Here is a 27,708-nt window from a genome sequence, read left to right as displayed (position 1 = left end):
CATTCCTATCTAGCTAGTGCTTTAACAAAATCTACTAGTCTCGTTGAAGTTTCATGTGTCCTACTTGTCCCATATCATAAGAATCCTAGTTTTGAATCTCCCACTCCTTTTAATAACAATCAATAGAAATTATTTTGATTTAATATTAATAAAACATACAAAATCTGGGAGACACTATGTTGTGATAGCGGGGATTTATACTTGTAAAGCCATCAATAAATGTTTGACTCTTGCTGGATCACCCTCTACTACACTAACAATTGAGATTGCTTACCTCAACTTTTTAGGGGGAGATCGTGAAATGTGACAATGGATATTTTTTTCTTGTTGGGTTATCAACCCAATTTCAAATGTGGATGATGAGGATGATTCCCTCATGGTGCTATGGTTGGAGGCATAGAGGAAAGTTTTTATTTCTAACGAGAATCTTTCCCTCTTGGAGTTATGGATGGAGTTGCAGAGGAATATTTCCCAAGCACATTTTATCTTCTACAACACTAAATTTATTTGGTTCTAAATTGGGTGACATTAGGAAATCTCTCAAGAGAGGATTTATATTCTTCTCTTCCAAAAACTCTACTATGTTGAGTGGGCAAACTGTTGTTTGACCCCTCTTTCTACTCTACTAAGGCTCTTAGGGTTTCACGGGAACATTGTCTTACTATGATGGAGGCATACAATTTGGAGGACCTAGGTGGTCCTAGTTTGTAGATCTAGTTTATAACAATTGCATGGTGGTTGGAATTGCTAGCAAGGATAAATGCCCTAAGATTTAAACTGATATTTTGCATGCCCATTGCTACTATTATAAAGGAGCTTTGCTCTTCCACTTCATGTGTGGAGTTTCTCATTGAAGATGGTTCATATGTTATTGTCCCTACCAAGCCAAGGTGGAGAGGAAAATACAATTTGATCCGAATTATGGATTCGGATGACAACACCTAAGTGAGAACCTGCGGTATTGTAAATTATGTTTACAAGAACCAAAAATCATAGAATTGAAGCAAGCCAAAAAGTAATCTATTTCATTCGAACATCCAACATATAGAAGTTCATGAGATTCCAAGGGTCACAGGGACCTTTTGAGAATCGAAGCCCAACAGTCACATTTGTTTATTACATAATAAAATCTAAAAACTATGAAATTTTCAAAAAACTATATGAAAATTTATCCTAACTTCAACTAGACATAATTTTCTGCTAGGGACTCTTGTTGAAAGATTTTTGCAATAATAATCCCAACATTGATACTATCAAAAGATGGATGCTTCAAAATTAGAAGCTGAGAGCTCGAATTGAAGTAGTAATGGCTAGCAACTTATGCGACATTATAGAGCATCGATAATAAATACTCCGCGAGCCTCTCTTGTAAATCGTCGTCATGCAAGACAACTAGTTGTGTTTCAACAAACTTAATTCCTCCCTAACGATATTCTTACAAAAGTCACAAACAGGGAAAGCAAGTAGAGAAGTGGCTGAATTAATTATGAAGTCGCCTCTTACAATATCCCTGTGCTTTGACAGTTGAAAATATTTCTCTTTACAGATATTCTGACAAAAAGCACAAACAAGGAAAGGAAACAAATATCCAGCTCTTGAAAGGTAACGATAAAAGCCATACTAATGACAAGTAGAGAAGCAGCCAAATAAATTATAAAGAAAAGTCGAAATAATCTTGTTTCTTCAAATTATACAAAACTTTCAAAAGTATTGTGACTCAAAAATGTGCGTAACATCTTGTGCAATGCATTGCAGTCTTTCTATTAAAATAATGTTCCAAGGATAGAGCAAATTATATTTCTATTCAATACCTTCATAAATGGACGCTATTGCCTTTCATCAATGCATAGTAATGCCAAAACAGTAAAAATTTTCTATTAAGTGTTCCTCCATTCAGTGTATACCGTACTTGGTCTGGATTCATTTGGACATGAGATTATATGATCCATACTTCCAACTCAACGTGGAATTAAGATGGCTACACAGGAACATACAACATATTGCATAATTCTACACATGGTTGTATTTAACTATTTAACACCATTACTACATTACAGCATATTGTACATAACTACAAAAGTACTGAACAAGTTTTTATTTCTTTGTGGAAATGTAGATTGAGATAGTTGTTATATGAACGTCGCATCAGTCAGTCTTAAATCACACACAGTAAACAATATATTAAGTCAAGATGATGTTAGTCAATGTTGAGTGTTTTAACATTTTAAACGTAAAAGTGTATTCTTAATGTGACAACATACATTAAACAACATATTAAGCCTAGAAAATGTCAGTCAACTTTAAGTATTTAACACTTTTAAATCTAGAAATATAAGCTTCGTGTTATTTAAGTCATTCCCGTCACATCCAATTTGATTTACTTTATGTACAAAGTATAACATCATGACAAGCAGTCAGCTTCCTTAAGCAAATATTCATTGTTCCATATAAAACATTTGAGTAAAACTCCATTTTCAATATTGCAGTACTATTTCATTAAAACATCATAAAGAAGAAAATGATGTATTCATATTCATTAATTTCTCTTCATTGCCAAGCAGATATGTAACTCAAACATCGGGATAGAAAATATGTAGATATAAAATTTTTAAAAGGAAAAAATCATGGAGAAAATGGCTTTATTCATATTTTGCTCCCATTCAACAAATAACAGGGAGACGAACAGCCCAACGACATGCATCATGACAGCTGCATACAGAATAATGACAGCTCTAAACAAATGTATTAACAGCCGCCGCGCAAAGCCAGCACAAGATGGAGGACACAACCTCCCTCAAAACCATAATCTTTGGCTGTTTTTTCATCGTTCAGTTGTTTTCCCCCATAGATGAGCCTGCAGGACAATATTAATCATGGAAATCAAGAATAGTATTTTGTTGTTTCAACACCTTGCCACATGTAGTTGGCCTATATAATTATCAGGATGGATAACTCTTTTATGATTTTGAGGTTGGATAAGCGTTATATTTGTGGAATTATGCATCTTTCTTGTTGAAAAAAAAAATATATAGGGAAAAAGGATGGTTCAACAAAACTTATTTGAACAATTGGATTCCAAAAAACCCTAAGAATACCACAGATCTTTATCCCAACACATCAAAGCAAGCCACAAACTAGGGTTACAATAAAATCTAAACAACAATGTGAATAACTACTTACTTTCTCTGTAGGGGTGGTATTCCTTCCCTTTGCTCGACCAGCTCTTTGATCCGCTCGATGGTATCAGTGGGTTCGATATCAATCTCTACCTCTTTTCCAGTAAGGGTTTTCACCTTGATGGAAAGGCCTCCCCTTAACCTCAACACCAAATGCAGAGTTGATTCCTTCTGGATATTATAATCCGCAAGTTACCGTCCATCTTCCAACTGTTTCCCAGCAAATATCAACCGCTGCTGATCTGGTGGGATACCCTCCTTGTCCTGGAACATCACAATTAATTACAGCACTCAACATACAAAATCAATTAATATAATAAAAAACCCATCTTCGGTAAGAGAGAGGAAATTGAAAAAACTTAATCCGAAATAACACCCACTTGAATTTTTGCCTTGACATTGTCGATGGTATCACTGCTCTCGACCTCAAGCGTGATTGTTTTTCCTGTCAGGGTCTTCACAAATATCTGCATCTTTACTTTCTTCTCTAAACCTCCTCAATTAGATATGATCGGAGGGACATATACATATATATTTTTCTCGAAAGAACTGCTACGATAGTAACCGACCAAACTAATTCTGACAACTGAATAGAAGATCGTAAAAGGTGGTAACGGAGATATGATCGGAGGAACATATATATGGTTCTATGAAAGAAATAAAAATCCACCAAGCAGCCAACATGTGAAGATTAGGGAGAGTTTTCGATTTATTGCGCCCCGACATCACTATAAAATAATCCGTGAAAATAATTATAAATTTATGTTTTCTAAATAGTCGTAAGTGAAATTTGTATGTGCATGCCATTTCTCATTTAATTCTGTTGTTTACTTTGATGAGATACAAATAGTATAATTTTGTGTAAACATCCATAACATGGTCTATACTATCCACCTACCATATATATATATATATGGGGTATGTATATATATATTATTCATTCTTATACATTTATTATTTTTTATTTGGTTTCTATCATGTATTAAAACAAATTTATGGTTATTGTAACAATGTCATGATTACACATGTCCTAGCCAAACTGAAATTTAGTTAACTCTCACCTTTACCCTTTCAAACTAAACACAAATTTGCACAATAGACTATTATGTCCTTGTATTAAAAAAAATTCAATGTATTCATTTGAATCATCTCCACATATCAAGTGTTATTTTATTGTTATTTGCATTTGCAATCTTTAATATGAAAACAAAAAAGATTTTAGTTGTACACAAGCATCGTAGGAGAATATGTGTGATAAGAGATTGATGTTTTCAAATATTTGTACATATTGGCGTAGTCAAAAAATTGGCGTTGGGATACACTAGTATTCCAACGAGGTATTTATGAATATCGACAATCCATATATATAAAGAACTAGAGAAGAAGTCAGTTGACACATCACACAAAGTGAAGAAAAGTGGTCTGCAAGTTTGAAGGTACACGATAGATCCATAATCATGGATTTGTTCCTAATCCCCAAACTCATCCCTACATTTTCTCAACAAATATTTTGATTCTAAGACAACTATCAATTTGTCAAATTTACTATTTTGGATCCAACATATATCTGTATATTCATTTGTTTGACCTAAGTACACTTATTTTCTATTCACTATTATTGATTAATTGACATATTATCAATCCTAGCTAGTGGCATCATTCATTAGTTTGGCTTGATTATGTTTATGTCTTTACATTTTAGTTGGATTTTCCAAAACTAAATTTAAGAATTTTTCATTTTCCTTTACATTCGGAGAACTCGATTGATCCTACACAACATTATCTTGAATTTTATAATTGATAATTAATATTTTGAAATATAATATTGTTCTAATTTTTCATTCATATTTAGTTTTTTCTAGGTTTTCATTTTTATACGCTTTTATCTTTCACTTAAGGTTTGGGAATGCATATTGACTCATCATTTATATCCTATCATTATGAAACTTATCAGGGTTTTCTCCCTAGATAATTTGCATTTATTTATTTTAGGTTTTGGCATGTTCATATCTCTCTTATCATATGAAACATCTATCACTGATATGCATATGCAATTTTATACTATGAATGTGAGTGTCTTATATATGGAGATTTTGTTCCACCATATTTCATCTTTTCCATCCTTTATTGAGTTGATTCGTGCATATCTTATGCTATTAGAGATTCTTTGTTTCTTTATTTGAATATTCCATGATAATCATATGCATTATAAAAATGATTAACATATAGTATGCAATGATTTATAATATGATTCATATATGCATGACACTAGCATACTCAGTAATGATACATATATTTAATATATCATGGTAGTATTATATCAATAATTTTATATTATTCATAAACATGATGGTTTCCTACATAATTATTATTCTTCTACAAATCAAGTTTACTTAGTGGACACCTATTCTTCACATCAACATCTTGCAATCATGGGAAAATGATGAGTGATAGATAAGGAGAAAAACTAATCATTTCCCTCAAAGAGAGAGAGATGATAGTTTCACTATTGATTATCCTTCAAACACTTTTCACTATTACATTAGGAAGATAGGAGATAATTCACTAGATTCAATCTCCACACCAAGATGATAGATTGAATTTTGAATGAATTAAGAATGTTAGGATGATCCCTTCTTCTTTTGTTTGAAATGGAAAGGAAATTGATTGAATTATGTAGTGTAAAAGTGAAAAAGAATCGATTATAACTTGAGATCTATATATTAGATGAAGTTGTGCACCTGGATTTGGCAGTAAAATGTCAAGACGAAGTCGCCCTGCAAATTTTTATGAAATGTTGTCTTGACCATGTCAGGAATGTACACAGTCCTCCGAAAAATCCGCAAAACAAAAAGGGTTTTTTCACCTCTGCAAATAAAACTTGAATCTGCAAGTACAATTGCGCACCTACAACCCACACATAGAAAAGAGAGGGAAATGTGTTGGGATTGGGGGTTTGATTTTAGATCAAACCCCGGTTTGGGAATTAAGCAAGTAATGAAAGAAAGTACTTGCAAGTAGATGTAAATGAAAGAGTGATTTATAAATCACCTCAAGGGAGGTTGTAGTAGCGATGTTGATAGAAATGTTTGTATGGAATTGTATGTTGGAAGCAATGTCTTCTTTAATGGTTGAATCCTTGATTTGAATGCAACACCTAGCCTTGAAGGGAGACTTGGGATTGCTCAATGCTGGAAAAGAAAGCTTGAATGCTTGAATGCTCTTGATTTCTTATGACCTTATCAAAATTCCACCTATTAAACTCAAGCAATTTCCACTTATGCAAATGAGAGGACAAATGCCCCTTAAATACATGTTTGAAGGATTTGAATTTCATCATGAGCCAGCAGCGGGGAGATTTCCCGCTCATTGCACAAACCACAATGCATCCTCTAGAAAGGTCTTGCCGCAAAAGAGGGCACGGACAAGGGTGCCACACCCCTATCCTGGGAGGACAAGGGCACCACGCCTCTATCCTAACCCTTTCTCTAGGGTAGAGTGCAAAGAGGGTGATGTGGAGGCCAATGAAGAAGCTATTTTTGAAAGTTGAGCACTCTAGAGGATTTGAGTTCGCATGCATGAGGACCCTAATGTAGTCATAAATTGCTAAGGTCACAATTTTATGACACTACACATCTTTCATGGGATGACAACTTATACCTTAATAAATTTTTACTAAGAGAGATTAGATTTCTATACTCCATAGATCTCAAGGATTTATTGATGCATTATGTTATAACCAATTTTAAATGACTATATAAGATATACTGAATTTTATTTACATTTATATTCAAGTATTTGAAATGTGTACATATGCATTATAGATATAACACATGTAGTATATATTGACAATTTACATGTAACCGAAAAGAAAAATCTATGCAAAGAAGTATTCATAATCCATGTGGAATATAATACGCAACATACCATCAAATACAACACAAGAGGTACCTTAGCTAAATATCAAGGGAAAAAACACTATCCTCAAAATCTATCCATTCTCAATTTAATATTCAACAATAAATATTATTATACATCTATAGGGCCTCCATGAATTCTTGTAACACATCAAACCTTTCTAATGAATCCTACATGTCTTCAAACATGAACCCTCACATCCCATGCCATGCTTTACATATGAAATTTTCAAAAGAATACTTAAAACCTCAACTAGCCAACCTTAGACAATTGCTCTTGTGTTTTCTTCTAAATAATCAAAATCATGAAAAAACACCAAGTAATATTTACCTAAAACCATGTAACTAATACCATGACATTAAAAAACCATGAGCCTCTTATTCAATATTGGGTAGTAATTTTTCACTTCATTAATATTTTCCCAAATTATAAATTAAATACATTTTCATAATGTTGGACCCCACATTATGTTGGCCATTTGGAGGAATTGATTATGTGTTGCATTGATATATTTTCATTGATGTCAGCAGTAGTTGTTTTGGTTTCTTTGCCGATATCCTTTTGGTGTCGGTAGGTTGTTTGGTTTTTGGTTGGATTGGATCATCATGATCCAGTATGATCTGGTATGCTCTGGTATGTTTGGGTTACGAAATTGTCTTATTCATGTTCATGTTCAGTTAGTCTGTTTTGATCTGGTGATCAGATGCTATCATGTTTGCTAGTATGCTTGGTTTGTTGTTCCAAGGAGGGTTTTACCGACAGAGAATTATTGAATATCTTTGATGATATGCATAAGTGATTTTGGTGTGGCTTCTAGTGGAGATTCAAGATATTGATGGTGATCATGTTTGAGATTTAGTTGATTGGGGTCATTTCTTTAGCATCTATGTACCTATATTGGGTCTTAGTATTATCTAGGTTATGGATAAACTTAATGTAACGTGTGAATTGGACTTTTCAATGTATTTTCGATATGTATTATGGGTTGGATATTATTTGTTTGGTCTCAGGATGATATGTTTTGTAATTATATAATTGGTTTGTTGTCTAGTGGCCGACCTTATTATTTATGGTCAAGAGTTTGTATATATATGATGTATGATCTCATTGTAGATCATATGTATAAAGGATATGTGAGGATGTAACGAGCGAATAATGTAATAATAATTTAGGTAGAGGATTTGGTCTAGCAATGGTGATTGAGTTGGGTTTATGTAAGACAATTTAGTCCTCTACTATTGAGCTTAACTGGAACTATACTCAGGCATAGGAGATGATATCTTTTTAGTTTATTTATTACTTTGGATTGTAGTCTAGATTTATATGTAGTCAGTGAGACTCCTTTTGTGATGAGAAGTGTACTCTAGGTTGTTAGCCTTCCTGCAAGCGCAAGCCCCTCAATTGTAATTCACATACTTACTAGAGAAGTATTATCTAACTGTGGGTAGGCTTTCCACCATGGGTTTTCCCTTTACTGGGTTTTCCATGTATAAACCTTGGTTTCATGTGGATGGTATTTATTCTATGATTATTTCTTATGCTTAATTTGTTTATCTTCTATTTTGGTATTTGGTTTATGCATTTCGATATTAGTCTTTTAGGTTCTGATATTAAAGTTTTAATTGCTTAAGGTTCCAGTAATATGGTGGCAACTGGTTCAACCCCCCATCTCAGTTGACTTCTAGTATTTGATCTGTCTAACAATTTATCTCTGAACTTTGGTCCTCTCTATAGAAGCTTAACTGCTTGAGGAAGATCCTATGGCAACCAACAGTTCAAGTTCATCTAGTTCATTTGTTTCTATCTTTCAGAGAGATATTCCTAGGCTTGGTGGAACAAATAATAGAGTATGGAAGATTCAGATGTAGACTCATATGAGATGTCTTGGTAAGGAGATTTGGGAGATCACAGATAATAGTGTTACACCTCATAATCCAGCATCTAGAAACCCTCCTCTGCCAAACTTGGATAAGGAGTTTGAGAATGATTGTAGAGAAAGAGAATCCCTCTTGTGTGCAATTTCTAATCAACAAATAATGGGATTAACTGACAAATCATCTACAAAGGTTATATGGGATAAGCTGGAGACTCTTGATGAAGGTAACCCTACTATGAAGATTGCTAAACTTGATGGTTACCGGGTGAGATATGAAAACTTGAAGATGGAAGAAGATGAAAGGATTACTGCATTCATGGAAAGGGTAAATGAAATTGTTATGAGAATTCAATGTTGTGGTGGAACACTAAGTGAAGATGAAATAGTTTCAAAAGTTCTAAGAGCATTACCATTGTCTTACAAGATGAAGGCTATTGAAATTAATGAATTGAGAACAATGGCTAATACTTTTGTCAATACAGATACTTTGGTTGAGAAATTATCTACTTTTGAGATTGAAGAATTTGGAACCTCTAGAGTTGTGAAGTCTGAACCTACTTTTCATGCATCTGCATCATCAACCAACAAGCAATATCAGAAAGATTTATATGTAAGAGAATTGGATGATATTAAGAGAGAATATGAAGAATTTTAGCAACTTGAAGCCTTATTTTCTAGAAGAGTACCTAAAGGACCGATATGAAGTAAGTATGAAGGAAAAGCAACTTTTAAATATTTTGCATGTAATAAGATAGGTCATTTTGCATCTAGATGTTCTGAAAGGAATTCAAGATTTGAAGAAAGAGGTAGAAGATCTTTTAAGGCTAACCCTGGATATTAGAACAAGTATAAGTAGAAGAAAAACAGAGACAAATCATGCTACATAGCGGATGAGGAAGGTGTGACTAATTATGATGATGAAACAACACAAGACTCTGTTTGTGGTTCCGACAATGTAAAGGAATGGGTGTTCCTGGCTATTAAGGAAGATGTTCTGGCACTGGAAGATAATTTACTTGAAGAGAAGGCACTTGCTACTGAAATTGAAGATAAAGATGAATGGGTAATTGACAGTGGATGTTCACATTATATGATTGGAGATAAAAGGAAGTTTCTATCTTTTCAAGAATTTGATGATGGTCTGGTTAGATTTGGAGATGGAAATTCATGTATAATCAAGGGAAAAGGAACTATATCATTGGATGGTAAGCATAATATTTATAATATTTATTATGTTGAAGGTTTAAGGCATAATCTTTTGAGTGTAGGACAATTGGTGGATAAGGGATTTCAATTACAGTTCAAGGATGGAAAATTCAAAATCATTAATAGATCTGGTTTGGAGATTGCAACTGGTACATAGATAAAATGTAATATATTTCATTTGAATTTTAGTGAGAAGACATGTTTGATTGCACAAATTGATGAGAGTTGGCTATGGCATAAAAGGCTATGTCCTGTGAATTTTGATTGCATTGTAAGGATCAGTTCAACTAAGGGAGTTAGAGATATACCTAAGACTATGAAGCCCTATAGTCTGCTATGTAAAGAATGTCAAATGGGAAAACACGTCAGAACCTCTTTTAAGGGTATACAAGTTATCCATATTGATTTGTGTGGCCCTGCTAGAGTTAAAAGTTTTCAAGGTGATAGATATTTTAAGCTAATCATTGATGATTATTCTAGAATGATGTGGGTTATTTTTCTAAGAGAGAAATCTGAGCCTTTTGAAAAGTTTAAAATATTTAAACCTAAAGTTCAGACTGAGACATGATTGAAGATTAAATTTTTAAGGTCAGATCATGGTGGAGAATTCACATCCAGTGAGTTTAATAACTTTTATGAGATGCATGGCATAAGGAGACAATTTTCTGCACTCCAGAAACCTCAACAAAATGAAGTTTTAGAAAGGAAGAATAAAACCATCTCGGATGCTGCTAGAATAATGATGATGGAAGCTAGTCTACCTCATATATATTGGAGAGAAGAAATGAGCACAACAGTCTATACATTCAACATACATATCAAAAGAGAAACCAATAAGACACCTTATGAATTATGGTTTGGCAATACAACTACAGTTAAGTATTCTATAATCTTTGGTAGTAAATGTTATATTAGGAGAGATGATGTCATTGGAAAATTTGATCCTAGATGTGATGAAGGAATTTTTCTTGGTTATTCAAATGAAAGCAAGGCATATAGATGTTATAACAAGAGATTGCTAAGAATTGCGGAGAGTGCTAATGTCTTGGTGGATGAGCTAAAAATAAGTCAAATCAGAGGTTATGAGCAAGAACCAACAATGGAAATGATTATAACTAAACCGGTAGCACCTTTACTAGAACAAAATGTTGAACTAGTTACTCCGGTAGTATCAAAAATTTCAACATTAGCTAAAGATCTGGGAAGAGGAACAGAGAGTGAAAAGGCCCCTAGGTATGTGAGATTGAATCATTCTGAACATCAAATCATTGGGGATAAGAAAGATAGATTGATGACAAGATTTAAATTGCTATCTAATGAAGTATGTTTAATTTCTCAAGTTGAACCAGTATCAGTAATTGAAGCATGTAAATATGAATGTTGGAAGAAACCTATGGAAGAAGAATTAGATCAGATAGACAAGAATAACACATAAACTTTAGTTTCTTGGCCTAAAAATAAGAAAGTTATTGGAAATAAATGGGTTTTTAGATATAAATTGAATGAAGAGGGACAAGTTATAAGGAATAAAACTAGATTGGTTTGTAAAGGATATTCTCATATGGAAGGAATTAATTATGGTGAAATTTTTGCACCTATAGCTAGGATTCAAGCTGTAAGATTATTTCTTGCCTATGCTACACATAAAAACTAAAAGGTTTATTAGATGGATGTCAAGTGTGCATTTTTGAATGGAGATCTTGATGAGGAAGTTTTTATTGAGCAACCTAATGGTTTTACACTTTTAGATGATACAAACATGGTTTGTAGGCTATGGAAAGCTTTATATGGATTGAAACATGCACCTAGTGCTTTCTATGCAAGGTTAGATAAATATATTTTGAATCTTGGTTTTACTAAAGGTAATGCTGACAGTAATCTATATTAAAAAGTCATTGATAATAATATATTGATTATTGATTTTTTTGTTGATGACATCATTTTTGGAGGTGAAGATATGTTGTGCATGGAATTTTCTTAGAATATGGAGAAATAATTTGAAATGTCTATGATTATGGAAATGTCTATGATTATGTAGTTATGGATGGAGTTGCAAAGGAATATTTCTCAAGCACATTTTATCTTCTACAACACTAAATTTATTTGGTTCTAAATTGGGTGACATTAGGAAATCTGTCAAGAGAGGATTTATATTCTTCTCTTCCAAAAACTCTACTATGTAGAGTGGGCAAACTGTTGGTTTGACCCCTCTTTCTACTCTGCTAAGGCTCCTAGGGTTTCAAAGGAATAGTGTCCTACTATGATGGAGGCATACAGTTTGGAGGACCTAGGTGGTCCTAGTTTGTAGATCTAGTTAATAACAATTGCATGGTGGTTGGAATTGCTAGCAAGGATAAATGCCCTAAGATTTCTATTGATATTTTGCGTGCCCATTGCTACTATTATAAAGGAGCATTGCTCTTCCACTTCATGTGTGGAGTTTCTCATTGATGATGGCTCATATGTCATTGTCCCTACCAAGCCATTGTGGAGAGGAAAAGAGGAAAATACAAATTGCCATGAATAATTCTCTTATAATTAAGTCTACCGTTTGGTTTAAGAACTCTTGTTGAAAGATTTTTGCAATAATAATCCCAACATGGATACTATCAGAAGATGGATGCTTCAAAATTAGAAGCTGATAGCTCAAATTGAAGTAGAAATGGCTAGCAACTTATGCGACATTATAGAGCATCGATAATGCAAGCCTCTATTGTAAATCGTCGTCATGGAAGATAACTAGTTGCGTTTCAACAAACTTAATTCCTCTTTAACGATATTGCTACAAAAGTCACAAACAGGGAAAGCAAGTAGAGAAGTTGCTGAATTAATTATGAAGTCGCCTCTTGCAATATCCCTGTGCTTTGACAGTTGGAAATATTTCTCTTTACAGATATTCTGACGAAAAGCACAAACAAGGAAAGGAAACAAATATCCAGCTCTTGAAAGGTAACGATATAAGCCATACTAATGACAAGTAGAGAAGCAGCCAAATAAATTATAAAGAAAAGTCGAAATAATATTGTTTCTTCAAATTATAGGAAACTTTCAAAAGTATTGTGACTCAAAAATGTGCGTAACATCTTGTGCAATGCATTGCAGTCTTTCTATTAAAAAAATGTTCCAAGGATAGAGCAAATTATATTTCTGTTCAATACCTTTATAAGTGGACGCTATTGCCTTTCATCAATGCATATAATGCCAAAACAGAACAAATTTCCTATTAAGTGTTCCTCCATTCAGTGTATACCGTACTTGGTCTGGATTCATTTGGACATGAGATTATATGATCCATACTTCCAACTCAACGTGGAATTAAGATGGCTACACAGGTACATACAACATATTGCATAATTCTACACATGGTTGTATTTAACTATTTAACACCATTACTACATTACAGCATATTGTACATAACTACAAAAGTACTGAACAAGTTTCCTTTTTCTTTGTGGAAATGTAGATTGAGATAATTGTTATATGCACGTCGCATCAGTCAGTTTTAAATCACACACAGTAAGTAATATATTAAGTCTAGAGGATGTTAGTCAATGTTGAGTGTTTTAACATTTTAAATGTAAAAGTGTATTCTTAATGTGACAACATACATTAAACAACATATTAAGCCTAGAAAATGTCAGTCAACTTTAAGTATTTAACACTTTTAACTCTAGAAATATAAACTTAGTGTGTGGAATTTAAGCCGTTCCCATCACATCCAATTTGATTTACTTTATGTACTAAGTATAACATTATGACAAGCAGTCAGCTTGCTTAGGCAAATATTCATTGTTCCATATAAAACGTGAGAGTAAAACTCCATTTTCAATATTGCAGTACTATTTCATTAAAAAATCATAAAGAAGAAAATGATGTATTCATATTCATTAATTTCTCTTCATTGCCAAGCAGATATGTAACTCAAACATCGGGATGGAAACTATGTAGATATAAAAATTTTAAAATGAAAAAATAATGGAGAAAATGGCTTTATTCATATTTTGCTCCCATTCAACAAATAACAGGGAGACGAGCAGCCAAACGACATGCATCATGACAGCTGCATACAGAAGAATGACAGCTCTAAACAAATGTATTAACAGCCGCCGCGCAAAGCCAGCACAAGATGGAGGACACAACCTCCCTCAAAACCATAATCTTTGGCTGTTTTCTCATCGTTCAGTTGTTTTCCCCCATAGATGAGCCTGCAGGACAATATTAATCATGCAAATCAAGAACAGTATTTTGTTGTTTCAAAACCTTGCCACATGTAGTTGGCCTATATAATTATCAGGATGGATAACTCATTTATGACTTTGAGGTTGGATAAGCGGTATTCTTGCGGAATTATGAATCGTTCTTGTTGAAAAAAAAAAAAAATATAGGGAAAAAGGATGGTTCAACAAAACTTATTTGAACAATTAGATCTCCAAAAACCCTAAGAATACAACAGATCTTTATCCCAACACATCAAAGCAAGCCACAAACTAGGGTTACAATAAAATCTAAACAACAATGTGAATAACTACTTACTTTTGCTGTAGGGGTGGTATTCCTTCCCTTTGCTCGACCAGCTCTTTGATCCGCTCGATGGTATCAGTGGGTTCGATATCAATCTCTACCTCTTTTCCCGTAAGGGTTTTCACCTTGATGGAAAGGCCTCCCCTTAACCTCAACACCAAATGCAGAGTTGATTCCTTCTGGATATTATAATCCGCAAGTGTTCGTCCATCTACCAACTGTTTCCCAGCAAATATCAACCGCTGCTGATCCAGTGGGATACCCTCCTTGTCCTGGAACATCACAATCAATTACAGCACTCAACATACAAAATCCATTAATATAATAAAAAATCCATCTTCGGTAAGAGAGAGGAAATTGAGAAAACTTAATACGAAATAACACCCACTTGAATTTTTGCCTTGACATTGTCGATGGTATCACTGCTCTCGACCTCAAGGGTGATTGTTTTTCCTGTCAGGGTCTTCAGGAATATCTGCATCTTTACTTTCTTCTCTAAACCTCCTCAATTAGATATGATCAGGGGGACATATACATATATATTGTTCTTGAAAGAACTGCTACGATAGTAACCGACCAAACTAATTCTGACAACTGAATAGAAGATTGTAAAAGGTGGTAACGGAGATATGATCGGAGGAACATATATATGGTTCTATGAAAGAAATAATAATCCACCAAGCAGCCAACATGTGAAGATTAGGGAGAGTTTTCGATTTATTGCGCCCGGACATCACTATAAAATAATCCGTGAAAGATATTATAAATTTATGTTTCCTAAATAGTCGCAAGTGAAATTTGTATGTGCATGCCATTTCTCATTTAATTCTGTTGTTTACTTTGATGAGATACAAATAGTATAATTTTGTGTAAAATTCAATAACATGGTCTATACTATCCACCTACTATATATATATAGATGGGGTATGTATGTATATATTATTCATTCTTATACATTTATTATTTGTTATTTGGTTTCTACCATGTATTAAAACAAATTTATGGTTATTGTAACAATGTCATGATCACACATGTCCTAGCCAAACTGAAATTTAGTTAACTCTCACCTTTACCCTTTCAAACTAAACACAAATTTGCACAATAGACTATTATGTCCTTGTATTAAAAAAAATTCAATGTATTCATTTGAATCATCTCCACATATCAAGTGTTATTTTATTGTTATTTGCATTTGCAATCTTTAATATGAAAACAAAATCAATTTTAGTTGTACACAAGCATCGTAGGAGAATATGTGTGATTAGAGATTGATGTTTTCAAATATTTGTACATATTGGCATAGTAAAAAATTTGGCGTTGGGATAGACTAGTAGCCCAATGAGGTATTTATGAATATCAACAATCCATATATATAAAGAACTATAGAAGAAGTCAGTTGACACATCACACAAAGGGAAGAAAAGTGGTTTGCAAGTTTGAAGGTACATGATAGATCCATAATCATGGATTTGTCTCTAATCCCCAAACTCATCCCTACATATTCTCAACAAATATTTTGATTCTAAGACAACTATCAATTTGTCAAATTTACTATTTTGGATACAACATATATCTATATATTCATTTGTTTGAGCTAAGTACACTTATTTTCTATTCACTGTTATTGATTAATTGACATATTATCAATCCTAGCTAGTGGCATCATTCATTAGTTTGGCTTGATTATGTTTATGTCTTTATATTTTAGTTGGATTTTCCGAAACTAAATTTAAGAAATTCTCATTTTCCTGTACATTCGGAGATCTCGATTGATCCTACACAACATTATCTTGAATTTTACAATTTATAATTAATATTTGAAAATCTAATATAATTCTAATTTTTCATTCAGATTTAGTTTTTTCTAGGTTTTCATTTTTGTAGGCTTCTATGTTTCACTTAAGGTTTGTGAATGCATATTGACTCATCATTTATATCCTATCATTATGAAACTTATCAGGGTTTTCTCCCTTGATAATTTGCATTTATTTATTTTAGGTTTTGGCATGTTCATATCTCTCTTATCATATGAAACATCTATCACTGACATGCATATGCAATTTTATACTATGAATGTGAGTGTCCTTTATATGGAGATTTTGTTCCACCATATTTCATCTTTTCCATCCTTCATTGAGTTGATTCGTGCATCTCCTATGCTATTAGAGATTCTTTGTTTCTTTATTTGAATAATCCATGATAATCATATGCATTATAAAAATGTTTAACATATAGTATGCAATGATTTATAATATGATTTATATATGCATGACACTAGCATACTTAGTAATGATACATATATTTAAGATATCATGATAGTATTATATCAATAATTTTATATTATTCATAAATATGATGGTGTCCTATGTAATTATTATTCTTCTACAAATCGAGTTTACTTTGTGAACACCTATTCTTCACATCACTATCTTGTAATGGTGGGAAAATGATGAGTGATAGATCAAGAGAAAAACTAATCCTTTCCTTGAAATAGAGAGAGATCATAGTTTCACTATTGATTAGCCTTCAAACACTTTTCACTATTACATTAGGAAAATAGGAGATAATTCAATAGATTCAATCTCCACACAAAGATGATAGATTGAATTCTGAATGAATTAAGAATGTTAGAATGATCCCTTCTTCCTTTGTTTGAAATGGAAAGGAAATTGATTGAATTGTGCAGTGTAAAAGTGAAAAAGAATCGACTATAAGTTGAGATTTGAATATGGGATGAAGTTGCACACCTAGATTTAGCAGTAAAATATCAAGATGACGTCCCCCTGCAAATTTGATGAAACATTGTCTTGACCGTGGTGGGAATGTACACGGTCCTCGGAAAAATCCACAAAACAAAAAGGGTTTTTCCGCCTTTGCAAATAAAGCTCGAATTCGGAAGTACAACTGCGCACCTACAACCCACACATAGAAAAGAAAGGGAAATGTGTTGGGATTGGGGGTTTGCCTTTAGGTGAAACCCCGGTTTGGGAATTAAGCAAGTAATGAAAGAAAGTACTTGCAAGCAGGATGTAAATGAAAGACTGCACTATAAATCACCTCAAGGGAGGTTGTAGTAGCAATGTTGATAGAAATGTTTGTATGGAATTGTATGTTGGAATCAATATCCTCTTTAATGGTTGAATCCTTGGTTTGAATGCAACACCTAGCCTTGATGGGAGACTTGAGAATGCTCAATGCTTGAAAAGAAAGCTTGAATGTTTCAATGCTCTTGATCGCTTATGACCTTATCAAAATTCCACCTATTAAACTCGTGCAATTTCCACTTATGCAAATGAGAGGGCGAATGCCCCTTAAATACATGTTTGAAGGATTTGAATTTCATCATGAGCCAATAGTGGGGAGATTCCCCACTCACTGCACAAACCACAATGCATGCTCTAGAGAGGTCTTGTCCCAAAATAGGGCATGGACAGGAGCACCATGCCCCTTTCCTGGGAGGACAAGGGCACCACGCCCCTATCCTACCCCTTTCTCTTGGGAAAAGTGTGCAGAGGGTGATGTGGAGGCCAATGAAGAAGCTATTTTTGAAAGCTGAGCACTCTGCAGTCTCCAATCAGGCTAGAGGATTCGAGTTCGTATGTGTGAGGACCCTAATGTAGTCATAAATTGCTAGGGTCACAATTTTATGACACTACACATCTTTCATGGGATGACAACTTATACCTTAATAAATTTTTACTAAGAGAGATTAGATTTCCATAGTCCATGGATCTCAAGGATTTAGTGATGCATTATGTTATAACTAGTTTAAATGTCTATATAAGATATACTGAATTTTATTTACATTTATATTCAAGTATATGAAATGTGTACATATGCATTATAGATATAACACGTGTACCATATAATGACAATTTACACGTAACCCAAAAGAAAAATCTATGCAAAGAAGTATTCATAATCCATGTGGAATAGAATAGGCAACATACCATCAAATATAACACAAGAGGTACCTTAGCTAAATATCAAGGGAAAAAACACTATCCTCAAAAACTATCCATTCTCAATTTAATATTCAACAATAAATATTATTATACATCTAGAGGGCCTCCATGAATACCTGTAACACATCAAACCTTTCTAATGAATCCTACATGTCTTCAAACATGAACCCTCACATCCCATGCCATGCTTTACATATGAAATTTTCAAAAGAATACTTAAAACCTCAACTAGCCAACCTTAGACAATTGCTCTTGTGTTTTCTTTGAAATAATCAAAATCATGAAAAACGTCCAAGTAAGGGTACACTAAACCATGTAACTAATACGATGATATTAAAAAACCATGGGCCTCTTATTCAATATTGGTTAGTAATTTTTCATTTCCTTAATATTTTCCCAAATGTTAAACTAAATACATTTTCATAATGTGAGACCCCACATTATTTTGGCCATTTGGAGGAATTGATTATGTGTTGCATTGATATTTTTTCATTGATGTCAACAGTAGTTGTTTTGGTTTCTTTACTAGTATCCTTGTGGTCTTGGTAGGTTGTTTTGTTTCTAGTTGGATTGGATCATCATGATCTAGTATGATTCGGTATGCTACGGTATGTTTGGGTTATGAAATTGTCTTATTCATGCTCATGTTCAGTTAGTTGGTTTTGATCTGGTGATCAGATACAATTATGTTTGCTAGTATGCTTGGTTTGTTGTTTTGGCGAGGGTTTCACCGACAGAGCATTATTGAATATCTTTGATGATATGCATAAGTGGTGCTGGTGTGGCTTGTAGTGGAGATTCAGGATGTTGACGGTGATCATGTTTGAGATTTAGTTTATTGGGATCATTTCTTTAGCATGTATGGACCTATATTGGGTCTCGGTATTATCTAGGTTATGGATCAACTTAATGTAACGTGTGAATTGGACTTCTCGATGTATTTTCGGGATGTGTTATGGGTTGGATATTATTTGTTTGGTCTCAGAATGACATGTTTTGTAATTATGTAATTGTTTTATTGTCTAGTGGTCAACCTTATTGTTTATGGTTGAGGGTTTGTATATATATGATGTATGATCTCATTGTAGATCATATGTGTAAGGGATATGTGAGGATGTAATGAGTGAATAATGTAATAATAATTCAGGTAGAGGATTTGGTCGATCATTGGTGATTGAGTTGGATTTATGTAAGACAATTTAGTCCTACGCTATTGAGCTTAATCGGAACTATACTCAGGCATAGGAAATGATATCTTTGTAGTTCATTTATTACTTTGGCTTGTAGTGTAGATTTCTATGTTGTCAGTGAGACTCCTTTTGTGATGAGAAGTGTGCTCTAGGTTGTTAGCCTTCCTGCAAGCGCAAGCCCCTCAAATGTAGTTCTCATACCTACTAGAGAAGTATTATCTAACTGTGGTAGGCTTTCTACCATGGGTTTTCCCTTTACCGGTTTTTCAATGTATAAATATTCATTTCGTGTGGATAGTATTCATTCTATGATTATTGCTAATGCTTAATTTGTTTATCTTCTATTTTGGTATTTGGTTTATGCATTCTGATATTAATCTCTTAGGTTCCGGTATTAAAGTTTTAATTGCTTAAGGTTCCGGTAATATGGTGGCAACTGATTCAAACCCCCCCTGTCAGTTGTCTTCCGGTTATTTGATCTATCTAACAATTTGTCTCAGAACTTTGGTCCTCTCTGTAGATGCTTAACCGCTTGAGGAAGATCCTATGGCAACCAACAGTTCAAGTTTATCTAGTTCATCTGTTGCTATATTTCAGAGAGATATTCCTAGGCTTGATGGAATAAATTACAGAGTATGGAAGATTCAGATGGAGACTCCTATGAGATGTCTTGGTAAGGAGATTTGGGATATCACAAATACTAGTGTTACACCTCATAATCCAGCATCTAGAAACCCTCCTCCAACAAAATTGGATAAGGAGTTTGAGAATGACTGTAGAGAAAGAGAAGCTCTCTTGTGTGCACTTTCTAATCAACAAAAAATGGGATTAACTGACATATCATCTGCAAAGGTTATATGGGACAAGTTTGAGACTCTTGATGAAGGTGACCATACTATGAAGATTGCTAAACTTGATGGTTACCAGGTGAGATATGAAAACTTGAAGATGGAAGAAGATGAAAGGATTACTACATTCATGGAAACGGTAAAAGAAATTGTTATGAGAATTCAATTTTGTGGTCGAACTTTCAGTGAAGATGAAATAGTTTCCAAAGTTCTAAGAGCATTACCATTGTCTTACAAGATGAAGGCTATTGCAATTAATGAATCGAGAACAATGGCTAATACTTTTGTCAATAGAGATACTTTGGTTGGGAAATTACCTACTTTTGAGATTGAAGAATTTAGACCCTCTAGAGCTGTGACATCTGAACCTACTTTTCATGCATCTGCATCATCAACCGGCAAGCAATATTAGAAAGATTTATATGCAAGCAAATTGGATGATATGAAGAGAGAAGATCAAAAATTTGAGCAACTTCAAGCCTTATTTTCTAGAAGAGTAGCTAAAGGACCGATAGGAAGTAAGTATGAAGGAGAAGCAATTTTAAATGTTTTGCATGTAATAAGATAGGTCTTTTTGCATCTAGATGTCCTGAAAGGAATTCAATATTTGAAGAAAGAGTTAGAAGATCTTTTAAGCCTAACCCCGGATATCAGAACAAGTATAAGTACAAGAAAAATCGAGACAAATCATGCTACATATTGGATGAGGAAGGTGTAACTAATTATGATGATGAAACGACACAAGACTCTGTTAGTGGTTCTAACAATGTAAAGGAATGGGTGTTCTCGGCTATCAAGGAAGATGTTCTGGCACTGGAAGATAATTTACTTGAAGAGAAGGCACTTGCTGCTAAAATTGAAAATAAAGATGAATGGGTAATTGACAGTCGATGTTCACATTATATGTTTGGAGATAAAAGGAAGTTTCTATCTTTTCAAGAATTTGATGATGGTCTGGTTAGATTTGGAGATGCAAAATCATGTATAATCAAGGGAAAAGGAACTATATCATTGGATGGTAAGCATAATATTTATAATATTTATTATGTTGAATGTTTAAGGCATAATCTTTTGAGTGTAGGACAATTGGTGGATAAGGGATTTCAATTACAATTCAAGGATGGAAAATTCAAAATCATTAATAGATCTGGTTTGGAGATTGCAACTGGTACATAGATAAAAGGTAATATATTTCATTTGAATTCCAGTGAGAAGACATGTTTGACTACACAAATTGATGAGAGTTGGCTATGCCATAAAAGGCTATGTCATGTGTATTTTGATTGCATTTTAAATATCAGTTCAACTAAGGCAGTTAGAGATATACCTAAGATTGTGAAGCCCTATAATCTGTTATGTAAAGAATGTCAAATGGGAAAATAGGTCAGAAATCTTTTAAGAGTATACAAGTTATTCACACTGATTTGTGTGGCCCTGCTAGAGTTAAAAATTTTCAAGGTGATAGATATTTTAAGCTAATCATTGATGATTATTCTAGAATGATGTGGGTTACTTTTCTAAGGGAGAAATCTGAGGCTTTTGAAAAGTTTAAAATATTTAAGGCTAAAGTTCAAACTGAGACATGATTGAAGATTAAATTTTTAAGGTCAAATCATGGTGGAGAATTCACATCCAGTGAGTGTAATAACTTTTATGAGATACATGGCATAAGGAGACAATTTCCAGCTCTCCAGAAACTTCAACAGAATGAATTTGTAGAAAGGAAGAACAAAACCATCTTGGATGCTACTAGAACAATGATGATGGAAGCTAGTCTACCTCATATATATTGGAGAGAAGCAGTGAGCACAACAGTTTATACATTCAACATAGTACATATCAAAGGTGAAACCAATAAGACACCTTATGAATTATGGTTTGGCAATACAACTACAGTTAAGTATTCTGTAATCTTTGGTAGTAAATGTTATATTAGGAGAGATGATATCATTGGAAAATTTGATCCAAGATGTGATGAAGGAATTTTTCTTGGTTATTCAAATGAAAGCAAGGCATATAGATGTTATAACAAGAGATTGCTAAGAATTGTGAAGAGTGCTAATGTCTAGGTGGATGAGCTGAATAGAAGTCAAATAAGAGTTTATGAGCAAGAACTGACAGTGAAAATAATTATAACTAAACTGGTAGCACCTTTACTAGAGAAGAATGTTGAACCAGTTACTCCGGTAGTATCAAAAAATTCAACATTAGCTGAAGATCTGGGAAGAGGAACAGAGAGTGAAAAGACCCCTAGGTATGTGAGATTGAATGATTCAGAACATCAGATCATTGGGGATAAGAAAGATGGATTGATGACAAGATGTAAATTGCTATCTAATGAAGTATGTTTAATTTCTCAAGTTGAACAGGTATCAGTAATTGAAGCATGTAAAGATGAATGTTGGAAGAAAGCTATGGAAGAAGAATTAGATTAGATAGAGAAGAATAACATATAAACTTTAGTTCGTCGGCCTAAAAATAAGAAAGTTATTGGAAATAAATGGGTTTTTAGAAATAAATTGAATGAAGAGGGACAAGTTTTAAGGAATAAAACTAGATTGGTTTGTAAAGGATATTCTCATAAGGAAGGAATTGATTATGGTTAGATTTTTGCACCTATAGCTAGGATTGAAGCTATAAAATTATTTTTTGCCTATGCTGCACATAAAAACTAAAAGGTTTATCACATGGATGTCAAGTGTGCATTTTTGAATGGGGATCTTGATGAGGAAGCTTTTATTGAGCAACCTAATGGTTTTTCACTTTCAGATGATACAAACATGGTTTGCAGGCTAAGGAAAGCTTTATATGGATTGAAACATGCACCTAGTGCTTGCTATGCAAGGTTAGATATATATATTTTGAATCTTGGTTTCACTAAAGATAATGCTGACAGTAATATATATTATAAAGTCATTGATGATAATATATTGATTATTGATTTTTTTTTTGATGACATCGTTTTTGGAGGTGAAGATAAGTTATGCATGGAATTTTCTAAGAATATGGAGAAATAATTTGAAATGTCTATGATTGTGGAAATGAATTTTTTTTAGGTTTGCACATTACTTAGACTGATAAAGGTATTTTCATCTGTCACACTAAGTATGCTAGGGAATTGTTGAAGAAATTTGGTATGGTAGATTCTGAACCATTAAGTATTTCTATGGTTACAAGTGAGAAATTGTCAAGGAAAGATGTTTCTTCACCGGTAAATCCTACAAGATACAAATGTGGATGATGAGGATGATTCCCTCATGGTGATATGGTTGGAGGCATGGACGAAAGATTTTATTTCTAACGAGGATGTTTCCCTCTTGGAGTTATGGATGGAGTTGCAAAGGAATATTTCTCAAGCATGTTTTATCTTCTACAACACTAAATTTATTTGGTTCTAAATTGGGTGACATTAGGAAATCTCTCAAGAGAGGATTTATATTCTTCTCTTCCAATAACCCTACTATGTCGAGTGGGCAAACTGTTGGTTTGACCCCTCTTTCTACTCTGCTAAGGCTCCTAGGGTTTCAAAGGAACATTGTCTTACTATGATGGAGGCATATAGTTTGGAGGACCTAGGTGGTCCTAGTTTGTAGATCTAGTTTATAACAATTACATGGTGGTTGGAATTGCTAGCAAGGATAAATGCCCTAAGATTTCTATTGCTACTATTATAAAGGAGCTTTGCTCTTCCACTTCATGTGTGGAGTTTCTCATTGATGATGGTTTGTATGTTATTGTGCCTACCAAGCCAAGGTGGAGAGGAAAATAAAAATTGCCATGATTAATTCTCTTATATTTAAGTCTACCGTTTGGTTTAAGAACTCTTGTTGAAATATTTTTGCAATAATAATCCCAACATTTATACTATCAGAAGATGGATGCTTCAAAATTAGAAGCTGGGAGCTCAAATTGAAGTAGTAATGGCTAGCAACTTATGCGACATTATAGAGCATCGATAATAAATACTCTGCAAGCCTCTCTTGTAAATCGTCGTCATGCAAGACAACTAGTTGCGTTTCAACAAACTTAATTCCTCTTTAACGATATTCTTGCAAAAGTCACAAACAGGGAAAGCAAGTAGAGAAGTGGCTGAATTAATTATGAAGTCGCCTCTTACAATATCCCTGTGCTTTGACAGTTGAAAATATTTCTCTTTACAGATATTCTGACAAAAAGCACAAACAAGGAAAGGAAACAAATATCCAGCTCTTGAAAGGTAACGATAAAAGCCATACTAATGACAAGTAGAGAAGCAGCCAAATAAATTATAAAGAAAAGTCGAAATAATCTTCAAATTATACAAAACTTTCAAAAGTATTGTGACTCAAAAAAGTGCGTAACATCTTGTGCAATGCATTGCAGTCTTTCTATTAAAAAAAGTTCCAAGGATAGAGCAAATTATATTTCTATTCAATACCTTCATAAATGGACGCTATTGCCTTTCATCAATGCATAGTAATGCCAAAACAGTAAAAAATTTCTATTAAGTGTTCTTCCATTCAGTGTATACCGTACTTGGTCTGGATTCATTTGGACATGAGATTATATGATCCATACTTCCAACTCAACGTGGAATTAAGATGGCTACACAGGTACATACAACATATTAAATAATTCTACACATGGTTGTATTTAACTGTTTAACACCATTACTACATTACAGCATATTGTACATAACTACAAAAGTACTGAACAAGTTTCCTTTTTCTTTGTGGAAATGTAGACTGAGATTGTTGTTATATGCACATCACATCAGTCAGTCTTAAATCACATACAGTAACCAATATATTAAGTCTATAGGATGTTAGTCAATGTTGAGTGTTTTAATATTTTAAATGTAAAAGTGTATTCTTAATGTGACAACATACATTAAACAACATATTAAGCCTAGAAAATGTCAGTCAACTTGAAGTATTTAACACTTTTAAATCTAGAAATATAAGCTTAGTGTGTGTGATTTAAGCCGTTCTGATCACATCCAATTTGATTTACTTTATGTGCAAAGTATAACATCATGACAAGCAGTCAGCTTGCTTTGGCAAATATTCATTGTTCCATATAAAACATGAGAGTAAAACTCCTTTCTCAATATTGAAGTACTATTCCATTAAAACAACGTAAAGAAGAAAATGATGTATTTATATTCATTAATTTCTCTTCATTGCCAAGCAGATATGTAATTCAAACATCGGGATGGAAACTATGTAGATATAAAATTTTTAAAAGGAAAAAATCATGGAGAAAATGGCTTTATTCATATTTTGCTCCCATTCAACAAATAACAGGGAGACGAGCAGCCAAACGACATGCATCATGACAGCTGCATACAGAAGAATGACAGCTCTAAACAAATGTATTAACAGCCTCCGCGCAAAGCCAGCACAAGATGGAGGACACAACCTCCCTCAAAACCATAATCTTTGGCTGTTTTCTCATCGTTCAGTTGTTTTCCCCCATAGATGAGCCTGCAGGACAATATTAATCATGGAAATCAAGAATAGTATTTTGTTGTTTCAACACCTTGCCACAAGTAGTTGGCCTATATAATTATCAGGATGGATAACTCTTTTAATTTTGAGGTTGGATAAGCGTTATATTTGTGGAATTATGAATCTATCTTGTTGAAAAAAAAAAAAAATATAGGGAAAAAGGATGGTTCAACAAAACTTATTTGAATAATTAGATTTCAAACAACCCTAAGAATACCACAGATCTTTATCCCAACACATCAAAGCAAGCCACAAACTAGGGTTACAATAAAATCTAAACAACAATGTGAATAACTACTTACTTTTGCTGTAGGGGTGGTATTACTTCCCTTTGCTCGACCAGCTCTTTGATCCGCTCGATGGTATCAGTGGGTTCGATATCAATCTCTACCTCTTTTCCCGTAAGGGTTTTCACCTTGATGGAAAGGCCTCCCCTTAACCTCAACACCAAATGCAGAGTTGATTCCTTCTGGATATTATAATCCGCAAGTGTTCGTCCATCTTCCAACTGTTTCCCAGCAAATATCAACCGCTGCTGATCTGGCGGGATACCCTCCTTGTCCTGGAACATCACAATCAATTACAGCACTCAACATACAAAATCCATTAATATAATAAAAAATCCATCTTCGGTAAGAGAGAGGAAATTGAGAAAACTTAATCCGAAATAACACCCACTTGAATTTTTGCCTTGACATTGTCGATGGTATCACTGCTCTCGACCTCAAGGGTGATTGTTTTTCCTGTCAGGGTCTTCACAAATATCTGCATCTTTACTTTCTTCTCTAAACCTCCTCAATTAGATATGATCGGAGGGACATATACATATATATTTTTCTCGAAAGAACTGCTACGATAGTAACCGACCAAACTAATTCTGACAACTGAATAGAAGATTGTAAAAGGTGGTAACGGAGATATGATCGGAGGAACATATATGTGGTTCTATGAAAGAAATAAAAATCCACCAAGCAGCCAACATGTGAAGATTAGGGTGAGTTTTCGATTTATTGCGTCCCGACATCACTATAAATTAATCCGTGAAAAATATTATAAATTTATGTTTTCTAAATAGTCGTTAAGTGAAATTTGTATGTGCATGCCATTTCTCATTTAATTCTGTTGTTTACTTTGATAGATACAAATAGTATAATTTTGTGTAAACTTCCATAACATGCTCTATACTATCCACCTACCATATATATATATGGGGTATGTATGTATATATAATTCACTCTTATACATTTATTATTTGTTATTTGGCTTCTATCATGTATTAAAACAAATTTATGGTTATTGTAACAATGTCATGATCACACATGTCCTAGCCAAACTGAAATTTAGTTAACTCTCACCTTTACCCTTTCAAACTAAACACAAATTTGCACAATAGACTATTATGTCCTTGTATTAAAAAAAATTCAATGTATTCATTTGAATCATCTCCACATATCAAGTGTTCTTTTATTATTATTTGCATTTGCAATCTTTAATATGAAAACAAAAAAGACTTTAGTCG

General features: G+C 33.5%; 1 pseudogene; it reads right to left on the bottom strand.

The window, feature by feature from the left end:
- Nucleotides 1–2,745: 2,745 nt before the first annotated feature.
- LOC131072257 (polyubiquitin-like) lies at nt 2,746–26,982 on the bottom strand (annotated as a pseudogene).
- Nucleotides 26,983–27,708: the final 726 nt, after the last annotated feature.

Source organism: Cryptomeria japonica, chromosome 10, assembly GCF_030272615.1.
Source record: "Cryptomeria japonica chromosome 10, Sugi_1.0, whole genome shotgun sequence".
Taxonomy (NCBI): Eukaryota; Viridiplantae; Streptophyta; class Pinopsida; order Cupressales; family Cupressaceae; genus Cryptomeria; species Cryptomeria japonica.
The sequence above is the reverse complement of the archived record's forward strand: the minus strand, read 5'-3'. Positions and strand labels throughout refer to the sequence as shown.